Source organism: Atractosteus spatula, chromosome 1 (assembly GCF_055471065.1).
Source record: "Atractosteus spatula isolate fAtrSpa1 chromosome 1, fAtrSpa1.hap1, whole genome shotgun sequence".
Classification (NCBI taxonomy): domain Eukaryota; kingdom Metazoa; phylum Chordata; class Actinopteri; order Semionotiformes; family Lepisosteidae; genus Atractosteus; species Atractosteus spatula.
The window spans coordinates 54,043,040-54,052,986 of record NC_142706.1 but is presented as its reverse complement, the minus strand read 5'-3'; positions in this window follow the sequence as shown (position 1 = coordinate 54,052,986).

Below are 9,947 nucleotides of genomic sequence, written 5' to 3'. Positions count from 1 at the left end.
TGGTATCCATGGCACCACAGAGTGTGACAAAAACAAGGTCTTGAGCAGAAAATAGCCACTGATGACTGGAGAGCTCTCTCTTACACCTATTCAGGAGATGAACCCTCAAGGCCTCAGCCTTGTGCTCCTCTTGCGAAGTGCTGTGGGAATGATTGTTCCCCTGGCAGCTTTTGTTCTGTAATGTCTCTGAATAGACGCATTCACTTTTTACTGCGCTGTGCCCTAGCTTCTAGGACTCCAAAAAAACTGCCCCCCCTCACACACACACACCATCACCACCACCTTCAAACCCCACAAATAAACAAAAATAGGCAGACAAATAAGACCAATCTCAGTTGACACCTCCTGGAACACAATAATTATTTATCCACTTAGTTGGCACTCAGTTCCAGAAGCTGAGCCACTCTCCATGAAGCGGAGTTTCAGTATCATACCACGTAGCCGTAGTCCTGCCAGCTCCGTCTTCTTTTCCCAATAATTCCTTTGGGGCGGCCTGGGCAATTCCAGTCTCCATGGTGATTTGTTTTCTAATGAAGCAGGATTTATCTGTCCTTCAAGCAAGCAACCAGCCTTGTCCCAGAGTGCTTCCACATTTCCCCTGACGAAACAGAAGTTAAACGAAAAGGTCACAGCATACCCACTGCACCTTAGATGGAGAAGGAGCTTATCTAGAGAAATGACTTGGCAAAGGGGATGTGGCAGCTGGATTTGAGACAGTGTGTGCAAACCTTAACAGGTGAGGTCAATTCCCAATTGCCTACTTCAGGCAAACATTTGCAAGGGGTGTGTGGAGAAAGAGCATCCTGTGCCTGCTAATGTTGTCTGCCAGTTGAACACCTCTGTGTCTTGTTTCTGTCCACAAGGTATGTTGAAAAATGATACATTCAATCTTTATGACTTAACATGTGTCTAACAAAATAAAGCTACACCCCTCCCTCACTCATTCTCCAAACAGAGCAGCGTACATTCTTATTTCAAAAAGGAATAATTAAGTATTGAATAAATGAATAAAAGTAAGAACTCTCTATAGATACAAAAACAGCTAACTGCAGAGCATGCTAGGCAGGGTCATATACTAGACACATAGAGGAAATGATACAGGAAATAAGAAATGAAAGTAAGTTTATAAAATTTGCATAGTGCAAGATAAATAGGTCAAATAATTAAACGGCAGCATCAGTAATGTTTTATGTTGTGCTTTCAAAAATTTAATCCTGCAACGTGTACACATGTTCGTCACTCTAATGTTAATGCCTTCATTATGAAAATAAGAAAGATAACAAATGAGTAGAGACACATCTTGCTCATTTGGAAGTTGATTAGCTAAGTGAATCCAAACTTTTATCATTAATTTATTTCTTTTATCAGCCCAGGGTTTAAAAAAGGTTCCCTATTCTCTGTCCTAAATACAATGGATTCCCTTCTGTCTTCTGTTTTACAATTGTGTCCACTGCGTCCTTGATTCCCCTTGTAGTCTGTGACTCCTGGAGTCTATGTCTCCTAGAATGGCCCTCTCCATTTTCCTTAGGATTGTATACACTTGTATCTAATTTGCAATCAATCTTCAATGTTCTGCTTTGTACTGAAGAGATGTACTGTAGCTCTGTTAGTTTGCTCATGTACAGTATAAGGGTGAGGTAATTGCTGTTATGTAGTTAGGTTCATTCTGAGATATGAAATTGTTCTTCACTACTATATTGCTATTTTCTGAACTATTTGAACTGCAGGTTAGTGACCAAAACTGAACACAATTTTCTAGATGAGGCCTTAATGGTGTATTGTAAATCTTAAACATAACTTTTTTTATGTTTAACCTTTTTTTTAAACTGGAGAAATTTGAGTAGTTCAGTGGGATCAGAAAAGTCCTAGGCAACACTAAGAATCAGAATAAAACAAGCAACACCTTTGTTCTTAAATAAATATTTATACCTCCATGTTAGAATTGTAAGGAATATGATTCAAAAATGTGAGGCTATTGCTTTAAAAGGAAGATATGATGTTATAAGAAAGATTGAAATATCACTATGAGACAATGAATATAAAATTAATACTGCAGGTACACTAATGGGTTTTTTACACCAAAAATAGGCTGCAGGTTAGAGAAGTGAAGCAAGGACGTTTAGATTCTATATGGGTTATACTAGAATAAATGAATAACTAGATACAGATCACATTATGCTGACATGGGTTCATATGTGTCACGCCTGACATCCCTCCCTAGAGGGCGCTCTACTGCTCCCATTATTGTCCTTGTGATTGTTAAGCTCCCCAGGTGTACCCTCTTAGCTTTATTATTTAAAGACTAGCTCCTCCAGTCCTCGGGGCTCATCATTAGGGTAAGGATTTCGCAAGGCCCGCCTGGCACCAGGAAACCCTACGTCCGTCTCCTGAGGGCATAGGCCTCATCCCCGACACCTCCCGCTTCCTGAGCCTGAAATCTGGAAGATCTCGCCCCATCACCCTTGGACCTCCATGTTTTGTCTGTCCGTGTGTTCCCCCCTCCCGGGGATTTTAACCTTGTCGCGTCCCAGGATGGATTACTCATTGACGGACTCTCGGACTGTGCCCTGACCTGCCTTTGGACCCGTTTGGATTTGGATGCCGTTCTGTCTTCTCCGTTCACTGTCTCACAGATTGTCACTATTATTTTGTGCACTATTAAACCCCTGTGTGTTCCCTTTTACCACGCCTCCTGTTTTCTCCAGCTCTTACCGCTTCGCATAGGGTCTACTACAAGATTTGACACAGATCTCAGTCCGTGTTCGTAACAATATGCAGCAAAGGTGATGTGACATTACTGGGAGATTGGGATATTGTGATAGGGAATACAAAAGCTTAATCCAGCTTTTAAAGGCACCAATTAGTTCTTATTGACTTATCCGTTCAAACAACCAATATCTTTAAGGGAACTAATGAACTGTAAAATGGAGCCAATGGGAAATTATGACTGTAATATAAAACTCCAACTTCAATAAAAAATTAGGGTTTATAATTTTAGAAAAACAGACTATGAAGTATAGAGGCACATCTTACAAACAATGCACTAGGATTCAATGTAGTTAATAGAAGGAAACAATATAAAAAAGCTCAAAAATGAATCCCTAAAATAATTAATTCCAGGTCTTGGAAAGCAGGCATTGATAGCTCGATGGAGTAATTCAGAAAACAATTAGAAGTATGTGAACGTTCTACAAACAGCATAAAATGGCCCAAGATTAAAAAATAGAAACATAATGATACAGGAGCAGCTGAAAAAAAGGTATTTGAATTTCCTAGAGGGAAACAAAGTATATGTTTCAAACAAAGTACAAAAATATTTAAAAAATGGCAAAAAAAATAATGCAAAGCATTCTTTCCATTACCATAGCTACTAAGGGAAAGTAAAACACAAATATAAGGTAAACATGTTAAATGAATATATCATGCTGCTTTTTAAACTAGAAGGGATCAATATCATGCGTACTGTATGTTACAGAATAAAGTCCAAATGTCTTAAGTCAGACTTCATAGTATTTTATTAATTAATACTTTAGAAAATGAGTGATGATATTAATAGATTCCCAGTTAGGATATTTAAACTCTCATTTAGATACGGAGTAGTTATTTATATCATTGATATAAATCAGCAATATCTGTGTTGCTACCGTATATGACCAGATTAGAGGTTATGGGCAGTATTATAGAGCTTTTAAAATCATACTAAGAAAACAACTGAAACGGGGAAGTGAAAAATTTATTTCAGGATACTGACGGTATGTCAGATTAACTTAAAGAGCTGTGGACATCCTATCAACTTGTCTCAGTTTGACTTCAGAGTTTCAAATCTGTAGTCAAATGTCAAAAAGGAACTGTCTTTTAATGAAAAGCAAGCAACTTTGAAGCTGAAAGAAAAGCAAAACCCAAACAGAACTAGAGCACAGAAACTGTTCATACAGTTCAGAATATGCTAATATTCCTATGTTGTAATTACCATTCATTTTAGTCTCATGATTTCCAATACCATGCATGACAGTAAAGCAAGACACTGAAGCAAAAATGAGTTTTGACTTTGCTGTCCCAGTACTTTTGGTGGGCACTGTGAGTGATCCTCCAAAAACTGATCCTTTTGTTTCCTATATAAAAATGCATCTAAAAAATATACCTTATACAGTACATAACATTATTCCTCATTAGTCCTCTAATGTTAAAGTCATTTTCAGAAAAATACTATCCCCAATAATTTTGATTTATCACATGGTGAAATTATAAAGAGTACTGTATATGTCATGTGTGAAATATTCATTTAAAACATCCACTCTTCCATTCCCTTCTTTATTATTCCCATATTATCTTGGAAACGATTCCTACTTTTACGGTTCTTTTACTGTTGCAGTAATGAAACAATGATTTGCTTTATTTTTTGCCGCTTTTGCAATATTCTTTTTTGTCTCCCTCTGTGATTCTAATACACTACAGTATTTCTTTCTATCTGCACTTAAGCCTGTTATACTCTTATTCTTTCTTCGAATCTGGGGTGCTTTTAAACTTTTTGGAGAGTGCTTCCTTTTTGTGATTTTCTTTCTTAATTTCTCCATTTACCAGTATGAAGCCATATACTTATTGTTAAGCTCTCAGGAATTCCATTTTCAAGTCTATCCCATCTCGATTCAGAACTACCTGTGCCCTGTTGTTTCAGTTCTCCAGCTTTCAGTGTAATTTTTATATATAATCCCACCGCATTATTTTTTTTGTCCTCATTATCCTCCCCTGGCCATGTTTCAATCTTTCCTATAATGCCACTGAAAACCTGTTAATGCTGTTACCTCGAGTTCTTACTTTTCATTTCCTCTGCTTCTAGTATCGGGATTTTAAGCAAGGGTTTAAGAAAAGGCTTAGTTGTTTTAAGATCTGTTCTTTGTTCTGTTCAGCACCAGGTCTTATTGAACCCCTCTAGAACTGGCCTGTCAGCATCTTCAACTACTCTACACACATCATTGTAAAAATGCCGTTTGTGTTGGTGTGTGCCCTGTGATTCTGTATCCCGGTGTATCCTGCCTTGTGCCTGTTGCTTGCAGGCTTCCTCAGTGTCCCCGTACTGGATAAAGTGGTTAGAAAATGGATGGATAAGTGATGAATGCAGACAGGAAACCTTCTGTGGTGCTGTAGAGGCCCAAAGGTAGAGAGAGACAAGCTGTACAATGTTTTTGGTTTAATTTCTTCTCAAAAAACATTTTATTGTAAGTTTACAAGCTTTTTGGTTCTTCAGATCAATGTGCTCCGACCCTCCGATACTACGAATCAAACATTCTCATTCTGCTGTTTTTAATCTAACTAGAGGAAATTCTACAGTGTGACCTACTGTAACTTGGAAAGCCCTGGACAATTTAACAAATCTCTTTCCAAGGCAGTTAAAGAGGTACCGTAGGCTTATATTAATCAAAACCCACTATCAGATTTTTACATATTTTCTGTTTCATCCCACTCCATTATATCTAGTACTGAGGACTAAAGATCCCCTGAATTGTTTGCTGAAACAAACACAGCAAGTTCGAGGTTCTGAACCACAATTCGTCTACAAAGGAGTGTAACTCCCTTTGTATAAGGAAATCTTTTCTAAACCTATGTAAAGCCACTGGAATGAGAAGACTCTTTATTTACTGTTGATGTATTATCTTTTCGCAATATCATGTATATCATCCTACAACTGCCTCAAGGAGCTAACACTGAAACTCACAGGTATTATTTATGACCATTATGTGTGAACCTATATCCTTCCCTTAAGGAACATGCATACATGTGTAATGTATGTCTCATGGGACTCGTCCAGTTCCATACTGCCCATCACATACATAATACATCATGTCACATACATGACCTAACCACTTTTACAAACACTCTTTGCTACTCGTTTCATACAAGGCTTGTTTTTAAGAATTATTAAAATCTAGGATACTGATGTTTTTGCTGAAGAAGTGGCACCATCTCACAGGACCTGGAAGTAGTATTGTGTGCTTGCATTGCTTGCAGATTTGTGCCTTTCAGGCTGGATCCAGGGGACGCGCAGTGATTCCAGATATCAGTCTCATGCAGGAGGGGACATTTTCTGTGATGACAGGGTGACTGATTACTCACTGCAGGATGGAGATAAAAAGGAAATGATCATGAATCCTTTGCTGTACAACTGGAACAGCTGGTTAATGATGTGGCAAGGCATCAGGGAGCAACACCAGTCAGCAAATGGGTGCTGCAGAGTAAGAAATTTAAATAGGATAGTGGACTGCAGGAATGAACCTGACATAAAAAATTAAATCAGCAAACAACAACAAAAAATGAACATTTCTGGGGTGGATCTAAAAAAGAGCTAATCAGTCATTTTTTAAAAATAATTTATTTCAATCTACAGTACACAATATGTGACTACAATAGTGAAAATATCACAGTTTAACAAAACTACCCAGACATAAACAGTCTTACACCATATGTTGATTAAAGACATTTTTGAAAATACACTTATCCTCAACAGCAATTCACTCAGAGTCTTGAGGAATAATGCCTCAGTCTATAAATTCTGAATATGACCATTTGAATTGGTCAAGTAAATTGTGAAGATGCAGCCAACAGGTTGTGCAGGATACAGTTATTTAACAATGAGGCAGGGACATTATGGTGAGTTCATCAATGAGGTACCACAGGGATCTATACCTGGATCACTACTGTTCATATTTTATATCTGAATTTTGTTACAAGTGCCCCATACTGTATGTATAGTAAACAATACCAAAATAATAGAATTAACAAACTATAGTTGCAGCAAATTAAATTCAATTAGATTTACAGTATATAAAAATAAGACTATAAAAAACAGTATATAAAAAAGACTGTGCAAACTCCTACTGTAGAAGTTAACATTTAATGTACAGAAGACAAGAGTGCAGTATTATATGCAGGTACAAAAAGCATAAACTACAAATACAAATGGGAAAAACTGAACTTGAAGAGACTTTAAGATAAATGGTGTTTAGGTTTTTACCTTTTTAGTCCCAAACAGAGAAGATTACAAGGGCACCTTATTCAAGTATTCAGAAAAGGCATTGACAAAGTCAACCCAATGGAAGTCTTCAGAAATACCAGTAAAACACAAATAAGAGGACAGTGAAACTGCATTTAAAACAAAGAGCACGAGGCACTTCTTTACACGGAGTAATTTGGGAGCATGGAACAAGCTTCACAGCCATGTTGTTAATGGAAATACTTTGTCTGACCTAGATGGACCAAATGGCCTTTGATTTATAACCATTCTTATGTTCTTACGAAGAAAAGAGCTAGTTCATACAGCAATGCCAACCTCTCAGTGCATTCTCTACCAGTTCATTCAAACAGTCATAGCACCCTCCAAATATAATGTAATCTGTTCTTCTGAATTTTTTTTACATTTAGGGACAAGTAGGTTCCCAGTTTCCAAAATTCAGTGTCATAACCTTAAACTTGAAACCACAAAAAGAATAACAGGTGACAGCTGGATTATTGGACATTACTAAAGAAAGAGCAAATAATCCCTTTACTAGGAGCTGGAAGTCATTTGTGACTAATGACTGGTACGGTGATTGGTTTTCTTGGATCCATTGGTCTGTTCTTTTAAAAAATCCAAAGAAGTACAGAGTGTACTTTTCTTCAGCATTACAGATCCAGTTTTGTTATTGCCTCCCAATGTAGTGCAGAGAATTTGGCCTTATATATTGTTTTGTGCCAAGAGCTCTGCTCACCAAGCCTCCTCCAAAATCCTTAGGGATTTAGTGCCCAGCTTTATATGCATTTTGTGGAAACAGCTACTAAATATTTAAAACACAAATCTGCAGAAGGACAATGCAACTACATTGGTTTCAGCATGTAAGCCCTGTAATTCCTGAGCTTTAAGCGATTTTGCCTAAATGCAAACACAGTTTTGGATTTGGGTCATTCCAATGGATTCTGGAACTGCTAAAGAGTATAAAAATTGATGCCTATTTCAGGTGGGGCTTCTTTTCTCTATGAACAAATCAGGGAGCATTTTATCGTTCCAGGATTTAAATGATTCAGAATTAACTCCTGAATGCTTTCAAATTCTAGCACATCAAACCACTTAGGACCACTTAGGAACTTAGCAACACAAATCGAACATTGGCAAAGCAGAAATATATTTTTAAACAGCTTTTAAGTAACTTTTTGAAATACAGAACATACACAACAGAACAAGGTAATTTATTTGTTTTTGCTGTATCAATTAGGTATTCAAATGTAATCAGCACCAACTTTACCAGCAACAGTTTTAGACTGCTATAGACATTCCCTTGAGCCCCTTCCTAGCTGGATTTGTGTATTCCTGTTAAGAAACTAGTCTTTTGTGTGCAGCATTGATTAAATTCAGCTCTGCAGATAACAGAAGAAGCTGAATTCAGAGCCAGCCATGCATACAGTAAAACGGTTTCTTCTAAAAAATCTCGTGTCCCAGTTGTATTATACTCTGGCATTTTTTTAATCATTCTTTCACTTAACTTTGTTTGCATGTGCCTGGAAGTAGAGAGATATGGCTCCCCCCTGTGGCTGGTCTTCGAATGAAGCATTTTAGACTCGTGATCTGATGCCAAATGCGGTAAGCCTTTTTTTCCCTAGCAACGCTATTACATAGCAACAACATCCCTGAATACGAGACTGCTAATATAGCATGTTTCACATTCAACAGAGACATTACTTTGTGCTTTTCATCCATGCATCTTTCTTCTCTTTCTTGATTTTATTCTTTTAATTACGCAAACAGGAGCTTCACAGCAAGATTTCATTCACCTCAGATCATCTGCATAATGGACGATGAGAGACTCAGCGGGAAAGCAGCAGAGGAAAAAGTATTCTAGAATCATAAAAGGGCCACAACCTTTCAAAGCTTATTATTAACTTTCATTTGCATAGCAACACACTCACAAGTCCATTATTGCTTATGCTTTCATTGCAGCCTTTTTTCTTTTGTTAAACTAGAATTTATTAAGCTCTAAAGAAAACATGTACTGACAGAAAACTTTTATCTCGGTCTTACATGTACAGTAGAGAAGGATCCCTTCTTGTCTTCACAGTAGAATGGGAAGGGGTGTCCTAGCATTGCATTCTTCAATAGAAAGGTGCTTGGGCTGTTGTTGCAAAGTGTACTAGATGTTCAATTCCTTTCCATGAGAGGCAAAACTCCACAGGAACAGCACTGAATGCCCAGCACTCCATCTACCAACAAAGACAAAATGATCTGCCTCTGATTTCCCATGCCAGGCAGCAGAGGACATTAGGTAACAATGAATTGTGTCACTCCTGAAATGAAATGCAATCAGCTGACAACCTCACTGAATGCCCATGGTGCTGTGGCTGCAGATTCAATGTGTTCCTTTGACATCACTCCTATATTCAAAGTCAGTGAACATTAGGCTGTTTGGAATAGTCTGCCTTTAGCTGGATTTATGGTTACAAATAGAACTTGTGTCTTACTGCTGTCGGATATGTTTTAGCAATTGTTTGCTCATGAAAACAAAAAAAAAACCAATCCAATCATCCTGGTTTTCTTTTCTGCACTGTCTCTTTCTAAATATTCAATGTTTATCTATTTTTCAAGGAAAAGGGGAAAAACATTGCCCTGAATTGACAGGCCCAATGAAAAACTCCCTCTGTTTTAGTGTTGTATGATACTGAATGAAAAAGGTCTTTTCACCAGAAATAATACTGTGGATCATTTGTTCATTATGCTCACCTCTTTGGTTACTCTCTGTTGGCTAAGATTAAAAGCAAGAAATAGCACAAAGCTGGAAACAAGACTACAAAGAGATCCCTCAAGTAATTCTGTAACGCCTTGTAAAACTGTGCAGTACATGTTGCACTTTAATTAATGGTGCCTCAGACAATTTCCAAACACTTTTCAAAGTATAACATAACTTTTCAAGGTGTGTATTTTTTTT